The 14693-nt window shown below is 37.5% G+C and overlaps 1 pseudogene; it reads left to right on the top strand.

Moving 5' to 3' along the window:
- Positions 1–615: 615 nt before the first annotated feature.
- LOC142863114 (polynucleotide 5'-hydroxyl-kinase NOL9 pseudogene) lies at positions 616–14265 on the top strand (annotated as a pseudogene).
- Positions 14266–14693: the final 428 nt, after the last annotated feature.

The following is a 14693-nucleotide window of genomic DNA, read 5'->3' as shown; positions in this document are numbered from 1 at the left end:
CCATTGGTCACGTGGCCCTAATCCACACAGTCATGCTGCTGACCCTGGCCTTCATAGTGACGATACTATCGGGTCTCAGGAAATTTGAGATGACATCAAGCGTAAGTCAGTTATCTACCTGTACAGGTGATGAGGGGCCTCTTTGTTAGTACCACCTACCTGCTGAGTGTCCTCCAGGCCATCAGCCTCAGCCCCAGAAGCTCCTGTTTGGCAGAGGTCAAACACAAATCCTCACTTTACAACCTGTGTGGCTTGATTTTCCTGGGGGTCTTATATGTCACTAATATGTCCATTAGTGCTCGCTGCATACTCTCAACTGTTGCCAAACCCAGTGTGACCTGAGACAGTCTTCTGTTCATCACTGAATCCTCCTCCCTCTGGCCCATTAGTGACTTGCTCAGATAGATATTTTTCTCACTGTTGACCTTTTGAGATGTCTTCTTTATAGGGCTTGTGGGCCTCTGCAGTGTCTACATGGTGATTCTCTTGCATAGGCATAAGAGGCAGTCCCAGCATCTTCACAGCACCAACCTTTCTCCAAAAGCATCCCCCGGGAAAAGGGCCACCCAGAGCATTCTGCTGCTCATGCATTTCTTTGTGGTCATTTACTTGTTGGACTTCATTATCTCCTTCTCTTTAGGAAAGTTGTGGAGCAATGATTCAGTTCATCTGTGTGTCCAGATGCTGGTGAGCAATGGCTATGCCACCGTCAGCCCTCTGGTGCTAATCAGTACTAAAAATTGAATAATCAAGGTCTTAACATTCACATGGGGGAAGGACAGTAAGTGTTTAATTATCATTGACAGAAAACATCTTATCTTAAATTTTTCATACCCATATTTGTAAAAATTTGTTTTTGTGTAAACATGGTGACTATGAAAGTCTGGAACTTTTTTTTTTTTTGAGACAGAGTCTCACTTCATTGCCTGGGCTAGAGTGCCATGGCATCAGCCTAGCTCGCAGCAACCTCAAACCCCTGTGTTCAAGCGATCCTTCTGTCAGCCTCCCAAGTAGCTGGGACTAGGGGCATGCTCCACCACGCCTGGCTCATTTTTTTGTTTGTTTGTTTCATTTTTAGTTGACTGGCTAATTTTTCTATTTTTAGTAGAGATGGGGTCTCGCTCTTCCTCAGGCTGGTCTCCAACTCCTGAGCCCAAGCAGTCCTCCCACCTCGGCCTCCCAGAGTGCTAGGATTATAGGCGTGAGCCACCGCGCCCGGATGAAAGTTTGGAACTTTTACATTAGCTTTTTGGAAAAATGCTAAGTAGTAATTTTAACTATTCTATTATTGTGGTGGATTCCCAAGGGCACTACTCAGGTGGTCTGCGAAGATGCTCCTCTTGATTCCTGAAATGTGTACTGAAACCAGACCACAGAAAGAATGTTAGTTAGGTGTTGGCGGTTTTTTCCTTCCTCATTATATAAGTTCTTAATAATCCTATACATCAGAAGATACTGAAATACTGCTTATATTAAGAAAGCAATTCAAATTAGTGCTGAGGGTAAAACATTGCCTATCATTTGAGGAATACATTCTAACCAAAATTAAATAGGCTAAGGGAGAAGATTTGTCCCTGCTCTGTGAGAAACAAAAGCCCAACCATCTGCAGCTGAATCTCCTCTGATGCATAACTTGACTTCTCACATTTCTAGAAAGTAGGAAATCCAAGATCAACATTGATTCAATGTCTGGTCAAGGCCCTCTTCTGGTTTACAGACAGCCGCTGCCTTGCTGTATCCTCACGTGGTGAAGAGAAAAAGACTAGGGTCTTGGCTAGACTAGGGTCTAGGTCTAGGCTCTTGTTTTTTGTTTGTTTGTTTGTTTTTTAATAAGGACTCTAATCCCATCATGGGGACTCTGTATTCATGACCTCATCTAAACCTAATTACCTCCCAAAGGCCCCACCTCTTAATACTATAACATCTGGAGTTAGGAGTCAACATATGGATTTTGTAGTGACACAAACATTCACTCCATAACAAAGTGTCTTCCAGATAGAGTCATTGAAAATGGAACCAAATCTACTCATCCCTTCAACAGTTTACTAAATGACTGCTATGTACCAGTCACAGGCTGTATCAGCCCATGGCTATTCCTCATATGTCTAAGGAGAAAGGGACAGAAGACTGTAATGTCCCTGTGATATTACCGGTATTCATTGATGAGAAGGCCCTAAGTGGCATTGTCACCAGCCTGTGATTGGTGTTTCGAATAAAACGCCAGTGTGTGATCTTAATCCAAGCCATAGATTTCAGTGTCCAACAGGCTGATTTAAGTGCTTGAGAAAATGAGGTCTAGATTCTCTTTGCCTCTAGATAGCACTCCCATAGGTAGTACTTCATGTTTAAGGAGGTCTCCGGTGATTCCCTCAGCTGCCCTGCAGAACTACTGCTACCACCACCACCACCACTATGGCAGTGATTTACATGAAGTGATACTGTCTTCATTCTAAGAGGATTGTGAAAAGTTAGATATGTCAATTATAATACATAGGGCAACCACAACGAATAAATGAACAAGATATTGCCACAATTCCAGTTGATAAAGTGAAGCACTAAAATGATTCAAATAATTCAAAAGAAAGCAAGAGAGGTACACAAAACCAGAAAACAACAAATGGCAGATCTCAATCCAGCCATATCAATATATACATTGAAAAGGCAAAATTAACAGCATGTATATAAAACCAAGACCCTACTATATGTTGCCTTAAAGGGAACACTTTATATATGGAGTGAAAGACATACATCATGTTAAGGGTGAGTCTATGAAGTTTCATGGGGCTTTATGAATATTAGATAAAATAGACTTTAAGACAAAGCATTGCCACAGGAAAAGATAAGCATGTCTAGTGATAAAAGCAAAAAAATGATCAGAAGATGCAACAAAGATGTATGTAGCTGTGACCATAGAGGCTGAAAATTTATGGATCAAAAATTGGCAAAATTAAAGAAGAAGAATAATTTCACACTCATGAGATTTTAAAATGCATCAGTCGATAGAAATGGAGAAAAAAATCAGTAAACTCCTGAAAATTTGAACGATCAGTCACTTTGTTCTAATTGAAATTTATGAAGCAGTGCATTCTCCAAACTACAGGATACACATTCTTAAAAGTGTACTTTAAACACATGGTACACAAAGATTGTATTCTGAGACATAAAACAAGTGTCAATAAATTTAAGAGGATAAAATTATATGGAGTGTTTTTTTTACTAAACAAATAAGTGGAATACCATGAAGTTAAAAAAACTTACTCATAAATAATTGGGGAGCCAAAGACAAAATACCAGCAAAATTATAAAATATTTTAAACTATAACATAACAAATTCAACCCAAGAAAGTTGATAGAATGCAAATAAAGCAGTAATTATGGGGACAGTTACATCCTTAAATTCCAATATTAGAAAAGAAAAAAAAATCTTAAATTTCCCCATGAAGCCAGGGGAATAAGAGTATAGTTATTTTGAATTAGAAGGAAGAAAATCATAAGGACAGTAGAATGAATCAAGAAAAAGTCGGACAATTGACGTAACCAACAAACCGAAGCTGTTTTTTTTTTTTTTTTTCTGAAGCTGTTTTTTTCAAAAGATCATCACAAATGACAAATCGTTAGGTATACTGCTGAATAGAGAAAGAGAAAACACAAAATGCCAGTATGAGAAACTAAAAGTGGATTATCATCACAGATGCCACAGAAATTAAGGATATTAAAATAATAATACTATGTCATGAATTTAACATCTTAGGTAAAATAGATAAATTTCTTTAAAATATGATTTACCAAAATTGACATAAAAAGAAATGGAAAATCTGAATAACCCTATGAATTTTTAAAAATTGAATGTATAAAGTTATTCCATAAGAGAAAACCCTGGCACTGTATGTTTTCACTGGCAAAAAGTATCAAATATTCAGAGGAGATACATCAGTAATTCTACACATACTTTTCTGAAAATAAAGAAAAGAAGGATCACTTCCTATCTCACTGTATGAGGCCAGAATAATCCTAAGACTAAAACCTGAAAGTGATATTATCCCCCCAAAAAGACTAATATTTTGTAAATACAGACACAGAATTCCTTAGTAAATATCAGTAAATTGAGCCCAAGAATATATGAAAAACATAATACATTATGTGAGAGTGTGGTTCCTTTGTGTCATCTAATTTGGTGTATTTGTTTAGTTGTTTTATATCTTAAGCGTATTTGTTTTAAAGTATAGTAATAGAAAATGCAAAGAACTAAGGAAATCAGAAAAAATTGTATACTAACAAAAATGAGAATATAAAAAAGGAGAAACAATTAGAAATACTAAACAAGTTCAGCAGCGTTGCAGTATACATGATCAACATATAAAAATCAGCTTTAATTCTACATTGTTGTTGCAATGAACAATTAGAAATTGAAATTTTTAAATTCCCTTTACCGTAGTATAAAAAGAATAAGACATTTAGAAATGCACTTAACAAAACAAGTGTAAGACTTGTACATTGAGCCCTCAAAAACTGTTCAAAGAAATTAAATAACAGAAAGACATGCTTTTTTTCTTAGGATGGAGTAATTGTAAAGATCCCTCAGCTGATCAATAGATTTAATGCAAACCATATCAAAATTCCAACTGCTTATTTTCATAAATGGAAATGCTGTTCCTAAAATTCATATGGAATGGCAAGTGATCCTACATAGCAAAACAGTCTTTAAAAATGCAAAGTTGGAAGACTTGCACTTTCTAATCTCAAAACTTACTACAAATCTACATTATCTACCTTAACCAAAAGTGAAGTACTGACACAGTGACACACATATAGATCAATGAAATAAAATTGAGTGTTGTCACATACCTATACATTTATGAAAGTTCCTCACAAGGTGAAATAGGATTACCATATCACTGCATGGTCCAATGCTAGGTGTGTACGCAAGTGATTTGAAAATAGATGATCAATGAAACTTTGTACATGACTGTTCATAGTCCCATTAGTCACAGTAGCCAAAAAGTGGAAAAAAACCAAATGTCCATTAACTTAAAAATGAATAAATAAAACATGCTCTGTCCATACAATGAAATATCCAACCTTAAAAAGGTGTTCGGCTTGTGTGACCGCTGCAGGTGAACCTGCATGGCAGACGCACGCTGCTGCACGAGCGGGGTCCTGCTGCTCCACGTGGCTACAGGCCGCAAGGCCCAGCCCCAACTCATGCTTAGCTGCAGGTCCTACGGCTGCCTCTGGAACCTGCGCTGGTGTGGCCTGCGGCGCCTGGGGCGGTGGTTGTTGCAGGCGCAGGTGGCTGGCGAGAACTGGAGGGAGGGTGTCTGCCAAGTGTAGCACATGGGTGAGGCCCGAGGCCCAAGACCGCGGCCTTTAACCCGACGACGCCCCACGCCCCCCCCCCCAACTTGCTCTGTGCCTCTCTTCATCCTACCCCTGCGACCCGTGGGTCCGAGCTGCGCATTGCTTCTGCTGCCAGTCCAGCAGGGTTATACTTTTAGCAGGATCTGCCGTGTGACTTGCCTCTATGGCCAGGTACGGGTGTTTGGTTTTAACATCAGCCAAGGCCTGCCCAAGATGTCTTCTCTACCTAGACCACTCCCACCTGACAGTCAAGGCAGTTCGTTACTCTATGCCTGAGAAAAGCAAGAAGGAAATCCAAAGGGAAGCCTGGACTTTGCACAAATTTCTTCTTAACCTGGATGACAGATGTTGTTCCATGCAGAATTGTTCTCCTCTGTGTTCTTTTGTGTTGCTAGAACCTCTGAAAACCTCCACTGTAAAGTTCATAACCAGCTATCCAGGTTTATCCTACATTTTTACACAAGAGAGTCCAACTTTCCAGATTAATTCTGAATGTTTAGCTTTGAGGTCTGTTGGCATCAAAAGAGAGAAGAGAGAAAAAAGGCCTTCTTTTATATAAGAGTAACCTTTCAACACTGGAAGAGTTAGTCAGTGTTTCTTGTGAAGAAGTAGATGGCTGCCCTATCATTCTAGTTTGTGGGTCTGAGGATGTTGGAAAGTCAACATTTAATAGATACCTGATCGACCAGTTCTTAAATAATGTTTCCTGTGTTGACTATTTGGAATGTGATCTGGGACAGAATATATTCCTCCTGGTTGCATTTCTTAACCTTACAGAACCAATTCTGAGACCACCTTTCACCCACCAGAGAACACCACAGAAGATGGTATATTATGGGAAAACTTGTAGAAACGACTATGAAAATTACATTGAGATAATAAAATATGTGTTCAGCTCTTACAATAGTCTCCTCTCAACATCAACACAATGGGCTGAGCGTTACACAAAGGGATTTTGCTTCTCATTGATCTGATCTGATTGCCGTTCAGTTTGGTTCTGCCCACAGTAAACACATGCCAACCCTCACTGTGGGCTATGTAGATGACAAGGGTGGCTTATACACAAAAAGCAAGTCCAAGATAAGAAATCAAGGCTTCAAACTTGCAGAATTTGCAGAGAATTTGGAATTTGCTGATGAAGATAAAGAGTCTGGTTGTGTTTACTGGACATAAACTAATGTGCATTCGTTCGGAGTTTGCATTCAGAATAACTCCAAGAGATAGAGAATTATATAACAAAATTCTTCGAGTCCTGAGTGTGCTAGGTTACCTTGGCCAGCTGCAGCCCCCCTTGCCAAAGCCACTCAGTCCTTTATATGGTCTGACACACTATCAGGTCCCCTTCAATGCAGTCACACTCAGTATGACACACTCTGATGTCACCCCTACCCACATCCTATACCCTGTCAGTGCCAGCTGGGTTGGACTTTGCAGGATCCTGGATGACGTCAGAGGGTACACCAATGGGCCTATCCTGCTTGCCCAGACTCCTTTCTGTGATTGTGTGGGGTTTGGCATCTGTTGAGGCATTGACATGGAGAAGCAGCTGTACCACATCCTCACCCCTGTGCCCCTGGAAGAGCCAAGAACTGAATTGTCTGCTTGTTGGAGCTGTTTCTGTTCCTCACTGTCTTCAAGAGCCAGCATGGGCTTCAAGGGACAATACCTTACATCATAACAGATTACAATTTTAAACTTCCTGGAGCATCAGAGAAAGTTGGAGCAAGAGAAGCTAAGGAAAGACATAGAGGGAAAACACCCGAAACCTAGGCTCTATTGAAAATAAACTGATGCTGATGTTTTTAGTGAGAGAAGACACTTTTCTACGGGAAAGCTTTGTCTCAAGCCTGACAACAAGAGACTTGAAGGGGTTTAGTGGTCGTGAATGGTGCTCTTATGTAGCAAGAGTGGTCAGTGTAACTTGTGTGATAGTTTCAAGTTTCACTTTTAAAGCTACATGAGCTAGAATTTTCCCTAGTCTTCTGCGTGGTCGCTCATGCTTGCTGTCTGGTGTGCTTTCTAAAGGGATTTAATGCAGCAGTGGAAGTTTGTATGCCATTGAAACCAGAATATAGTTGGAAAACAAGGTGTTCAGAAACGATACGTGCTTCAGCGTGAGTCATCCTTGAAAGCAGTATGCTAAATGAAGAAGTCAAACAAAAAGGCTGCATGCTATGTGATTCCATTTTTATGGCATGTCCAGAATAGGCAAACCCACATAGACATAAAGCAGATGAGTGTGACAGCATCTGGGGAAAAGGAACAGTGGAGAATGACTGCTTTCCTTTTGGGGTGTTGAAAATGCTCTGGAACTGGAAAGTGCTGATGGATGCAAAAAAATTGTTAATGTGAAAATTACCACTGAATTGTGCCTTTAAAATAGTTAAAAGAGTACATTTATGTCATGTGAATTTTACCTCAAACAAAGCAAAACAAAAAAATCTGAGCATAAGAATTGAGAAGACACATGTGCAAATGATCCCTGAGTATGTAATAAGATGTTCGATATCATGAATCATAAAGGACATGCAAATTAAATTTTAGTGGAATGCCACTACATAACCACTACACACATGTTGGTGGGAATGCACATTAGTATAGCCAGTACTTGTCTCAAGTAACTAAAAATAGAATTGCCATGTGATCCAGCAATCCCACTTCTAGGTATTTACCCAAAAGATTTGAAATAAGTGTGTTTAAGAGATGTCTGCACTCCCACATTTACTGAAACACTATTCATAATAGCCAAGTTACGGACTCGGCCTACATGTTGTGTCCATCAGCAGATCAGTGGATAAAAGAAAATGTGATATTGATACATATTTTTTAATTGTGTGTGTGTATATATACACAATGAAATACTATTCCGCCTTAAAAAAGAAAGAATTCTTGTCATTTCTCAACAACATGGATGGAATTGCACAATGGTACGCTAAGTGAAATAAGCCAAGCACAGAAGAAAGGCAAATACCACATGATCTTACTTATAAGTGGAGTGTAAAATCATCACACAGGTTACCAGAGGATAGGAGGTTGTGGGCAATGGAAAGATGATAGTTGAAGACTACAAAGGTTCAACTAGGCAGGAGGAATAAGTTCTTTTTCCTTTGAGATAAATTGCACAGAGCGATGTATGTATTAGGTAACGGTGTATACTGTAAAATCTCTGAGTAAATTTCAAATGTTCTCATCACAATAAGTATTTGAGGAGTGATGAATATGTTAATCAGCTTTAAATATTTCACATTGTATTCATAAATCATAACATCACTTTGTACCTCATAAATATATATAACTATAATTTGTTAATTTATAATTAAAGATAAATAAAATAATAAAATTAACTATTAAAAGAACAAATGTTGGTGAGGTTTGGGAGATTATGTACTATCCGCTGAATACCCCAATGAAGATATTTTACACCTGATTATAAGTAACTATCAGTGGTATACACATATTTACCTTAATTTATGTTAATATTTTGTTTTAGAGTGAAACATACTGGAATTTATAAGAATTAGGTGAAATAAAGTAGAAATTTTATCAGTGTCTTCTCACACCCTTTTATCATTATAAAATGTCCCAGCTCATTCCAAGTAATGTTTTCTTTCCGGACTTTTGCTCTTTAATTGGAGTGTTTATACTATTGCATTGAGACTGTGGCTGTCAGTGGCTATCAGTCTTAACACTTTGCTAGTTTTCTTTTACATGTCCTGTCTGGATTTTTTTATTTGTGTATTTGTTTTTGCTTCTTCACTTTTTAAATTCACATTTAAAAAGGCATAATTGAGTGATTTTTAGTATATGCACTATTTTGCACAACCATTCCAGCTATCTAATTCCAGAACATTTTCCGTAACCCCAAAAGTACCTATAATCTGTGGATCTTCACCACCTCACTCCACTCCCCACATATACCATAGCAGTGAAGAATCTACTGTCTGTCTCTATGGATTTCCTAATTCAGGAGATTTCATACAAATGGATTTATACACCACGTGTCCTTTGTCTGGGATCTTTCCCTTAGTGTAACGTTTTCAAGGATCATTTGTGTTGTTGCATAATCAGTACCTCATTGTTTTTTATGGCTGTATAGTAATATTTCATTGTACGGATATACTATTAATACTACCTTTTATTCATCGCCTCACCAGTAGGAAGACATTTGGACTGTTTCTACTCTGTGATCATTATAAATAATGTTGCTAAGAACATGTGTGTGCAAGTTTTTGTTGGAACAACTGTTTAAAATGCTGTTGACTGTATACCTAGGATTGGAATTGCTGGGTCATTTGGTAATTTCTTAATTTTTGGAGGAACCTCCAAAGTGTTTACCACAGTGGTTGCATCATTTTCCATTCCCTTCAGCAATGAATGTGGTTTCACATTTCTCTACATCCTTTCCAACACTTGTTATTTTCTATTCTCTTGAGTACGGCCATCCTAGTGATTTTGAAGTGATGTCTCCTTGTGTCTTTGCTTTGCACTTCTCTAATGGTTAATGATTTTTTGTATCTTTTCGTAGGCACGTTGGCAATGTGCATATATTCTTTAGCATAATGTATTTTTAAATAATTTTCACATTTTAAAATTTGATTATTTATCTTACTATTGTAATTGGCCATAGATATGTAGATTTAGTTTTGGACTGTCAATTCTATTCCATTGGTGTATATATCTACCTACTATTATGCCAGCACCACACTGTTCTGATTATTGCAGCTTTGTAATAAGCTTTGATATCACGAAGCATGAATCTGCTTTTCACACTATGCAAGCACATGTTAATATTCAAGAAAGACACAAAGGAGTCTGGTACAAATTTCTAACAAACTCTTTTTTTCTGTATAGTTACATCTTTGCCCACTTGGACTCTTAGTTGGCACCTGTGTCCCTTTAAACGTGGGCCTGTTATGATCTTTATTTTTTAGTACTTTGTTACGTTTGGCCTTCAGAGATGTTCCAGGCTCATCTTGTATATGTCCCGCCCCAGGGCTAGAATAAACCATTTTTCCAAGGACACTTTTATTAGTTGATGATGAGAACCCCAAACTCTGGGTTCTCTGTGTTCTTGTTGCTTTTGGTGTGTGTTTGCTTATAGATACTAAATAGACTGAATAAGGAAATCTATGTATTGATATTTACCTGTGTATATAAACCTTTTTATAATTATTTCTGTATGTATCCATCTATATATATTAAATCTGGGTTTGTGCTGATGTGTCTGATTCTAATGAAGTACTGTATCATATTTGTTTTAAATTTCATTTCCTAAGTGTTCCTTGTAAAGTCACAATTATTTTGGAACCTTGGTTACTGTATACATTATTTTTAGCATTTTGAACTATATCCCTTTATATTTTCTAAATACATGATTATGTTGTCTGTGAATAATGAGTGTATCAGTTCTTATCCAGCATTTATTTGTTTTATTTCTTTTTCATTCCTCTTTGTGCTGGACGAGACCACCAGTACCATATTGCATTAAAGTGATGAGAACTGAAACCCTTGATATTTTTCTTTAATGTAAGAAGGTAAGCTTTCAATACTTCACCAATGAACATGCTTTTAAATAGTTGTTTATCTATTGGGATATTCATTTTCAGGTTGAGGAAGTTCCCATCTCAGTCTGGTGTATTGGGGGTCATTTTTTACAATCATAAATTGGTGTTTTTTTGACTGCATAGACATCTCCTGACAAGATCATATGGTTTTACTTATTTATTATGTTCTTGGTGAATTATATTGATTTCCAATGTTAACTCAAAGTTGCCTTTCTGAAGTAAGTACCACTTATGATTTGTTATCCTTTTTCTATAATTCTGGATTGTGTTTTTAATATTTTGTTAATGATTTTTGCTTCTAAGTTAATGGGGATAGAGACCTCTACTTCACTTGTAATGTCATCGTCAGGTTTCGTGTCAAGATTTTACAGTCCTTGTGACAAGTGTCAACCGAAACAAACCAAACTGTAAAATTATTTTAAAGAGATTTATTCTGAGCCCAATTTGAGGATCATGACCCGGAGCCATTCCCAGGAGGCCTTGAGCAAGTGGACTCGATGTGGTAGGTGACAGTTGGTTTTATACATTTCAGGGAGACAGGGGTTACAGGTACAGTGATTAAGTCAATACATGGGAGGGATACATTGGTTTGCCCCAAAAAGGTGTGACATCTTGAAGGGGGGATGGTTACAGGTTATAGGTGGGTTTAAAGATTCTTTGGGTTGTAATTGGTCAAAGATATGAAGCTTTGTCTAAAGGCTTGGGATGTTTCAACATAAGGAGCTGTTATCAGAGATAAGTCACCGGACATACATTTGTTATATAAGTTGAGGACCTGCAGGTTTGTCTTGCATATGCTTAGGCCTGTTAATGGTTTACAACGGATTTCTCCAAGGAGAGAGGGGGGCATGGTAAGGCATGCCTGACCTCGTTCCTCTTGGCAGGCAATTTAGTTTTAGGATATTCCTTTGGCCACGAGGGGGTCCATTTAGTCAGCCGGTGGGGGGGAGGGCGCGTAAGCCTTAAAATTTTACTTTAGTTCACACAGGATTTGGCAAGTGAGCCTTCCTCCTCTGTTTTCTGAAGGAGTTTATGTAGATTTGGTAGTATCTTAGGAACATTTCATCTAAACTGTCAAATTTACTTATGAAATTGTTCATATTACCTATTTAATGTCTATATACTGTTTTCTCTCTTATTTCTCATATTGGTCATTTGTGCTTTCTCTTTATTTTTGACTCATTTTTCTAAAGGATTATCAATGTCATTAATCTGTTCCAAGAACCATCTTCATGCCTTATGAGTTTCCTTTGTTGTCTTTCTTCCTTTTCTATTTTATCGGTTTCCAATTTTAATCTTCTACTTTGTTCTACATATTTTTATTCAGTTTTGTTGCATTTTTATCTCTTCTTTATGTGGAAACATACATCACTTATTTTATTCTTTTCTCTGATACAAGCACTTAAAAATATTTTCCTTCCCACAGCTTTACTGAGTAGCTGCATCTATTGCACATTTTCACATTTCCTTCAGTTTCAAATGTTTTCTAAGTGCTTTTGTGATTGTTTTATTTGAAAAACAGTTATTTTGAAGTGTGGTCCTTAATATTTTAGCATTTGAATGTTTTCTAGACATTTGGTATCATGTATTTCTTCTTTGATTCTATATAGTTCATGAATAAAATAAGGATAATTTTAGTTTTTTGATATTGTGGGTAATGTTCAATGGCCCAGCTTATGAATATCTTGCTAAAGGTTTAATGTGCATTTAAAAAGGATGTACATTTGGCAGTTGTTGGCTGGAGTGTTAAATACCAAATAGGTAATGTTGGTTAATGTATCATTCAACATTTTGTTATCTTACTGAATTTTTGGCCAGTCGTTCTATAAATGATAAAGAAATGGCTTTTAAAATCTATGATTGTAGATTTGTCATTTTGTTAATTTTGTTTTGTCATATTCTTCATGTGGTTTAGAGTTCTGTAATTGTAGACATAATCAGTATAGTAGTTCCCCTTATCCCCTTACCCCAGGGGATGGACTCCAAGACCTCCAGGAAATGACTGAAACCATGGATAGTCCTACACCTGATTGCCATCAACCAGGACATGTTTCTGTTTCTGTTTATGTCTTATACCTACACATTTAATGCCCTTTTCTTCTTACCTAAGCACTTATTATGCACTGTGGCTATAAATTTTAGTTTGTGGTGCCACAGCAAAACTAGCATAAATTTCTGTTTTCCTCTTCATGATTTCACGGATAGAAGATTTATTCTTACCATAGGTCTTAGGAATCTCAGCATATGATTTTTTTTTCTTCCCTTATTAAGGCTAGAACTTACTATTTTACTTAAAGGAAGCACTTACTTAAAGCTTCTCTTTGGCATATCAGAAGTGCCAGCATCACTGTTCTTGAGCTTAGAGGCCATTGTTAACTAAAATAAAGATTACTGAACAGAGCACTGAGGTACCGTGATAGTGGATCTGATAACTGAAATGACTAATAATGACTGACAGGGTAGCACAGATAGTGCGAGATTCTAAACAAAGGATGATTCACATTCTTTGGGGGACAGTGCAAGATTTTACTGTGCTACTCAGAAGAGCACACAATTTCAAACTTATGGGTTGTTGATTTCTGCATTTTCCCATGTAATATTTTCAGATCTCATTTGCGCATAACTGAAGCATAGGAAAGGAAACCATGGGTAAGGGGCGACTACTATAGTCAAATCCGGATTCTGATACTGTAATGATGGTGTATAAATGACTTATGTCTCTAGTATAAAGGTTACTAGACAAAATGGTTAAAAATAACTATAGTCACAATAATTTGTTAAGCGATACACAAGTTATAAAGGTACAAACTGTAACACTAAAAATGTAAAATGGGGGCAGGAGTAACAATGTAGCATTTCTATGTGTGGCCAAAATTAAGTTGCTGTCAGCTTAAAATAACCTGTTATGAGATGTGTTATGTGAGCCTCATGGTGAGCAAAAACTTCTAGTGGAAGAAAAAAGAGAGGAATCAAAGTGAATCACGGCCGGGCGCTGTGGCTCACGCCTGTAATCCTAGCTCTTGGGAGGCCGAGGCGGGCGGATTGCTCAAGGTCAGGAGTTCAAAACCAGCCTGAGCAAGAGCGAGACCCCGTCTCTACTATAAACAGAAAGAAATTAATTGGCCAACTGATATATATATATATATAAAAAAAAAAAAAATTAGCCGGGCATGGTGGCACATGCCTGTAGTCCCAGCTACTCGGGAGGCTGAGGCAGAAGGATCACTCGAGCCCAGGAGTTTGAGGTTGCTGTGAGCTAGGCTGACGCCACGGCACTCACTCTAGCCTGGACAACAAAGTGAGACTCTGTCTCAAAAAAAAAAAAAAAAAAAAAAAAAAAAAATTATTTTCTTACACGGAGTTGTTCTAAAAAAAAAAAAAAAAAAAAAAAAAAAAGAACAAAGTGAATCACTACCGGAAGAAACTACAAAGAAAGATAGTAAGAGAGGAAGAAAGGATCTAGAAAACAACTAGAAAACAATTAACAACTGGTGATAGTTACTTCTTACCTATTATCTTGAATATAAATGGATTAAATATTTTAATCAAAAGAGACGGTGGCTAAATGGATTAAAACACACACACACACACAAGACCCAACTATCTGCTGCCTACATGAGGCTCGCTGCAGCTTTATGGACATACATAGACTGAAAGTGAAGAGATGGAAAATGATACTCCATGAAATTAAAACCCAAAAGAGAACTGCGGTAGCTAAACTTCTATCAATCATAATAGACCTTACCTCAAAAACTGTAAGAAGAGATAAAG

The sequence above is a fragment of the Microcebus murinus genome, chromosome 21, assembly GCF_040939455.1.
Source record: "Microcebus murinus isolate Inina chromosome 21, M.murinus_Inina_mat1.0, whole genome shotgun sequence".
In the NCBI taxonomy this organism is placed as follows: domain Eukaryota; kingdom Metazoa; phylum Chordata; class Mammalia; order Primates; family Cheirogaleidae; genus Microcebus; species Microcebus murinus.
This window is presented reverse-complemented; position numbering and strand designations above follow the sequence as displayed.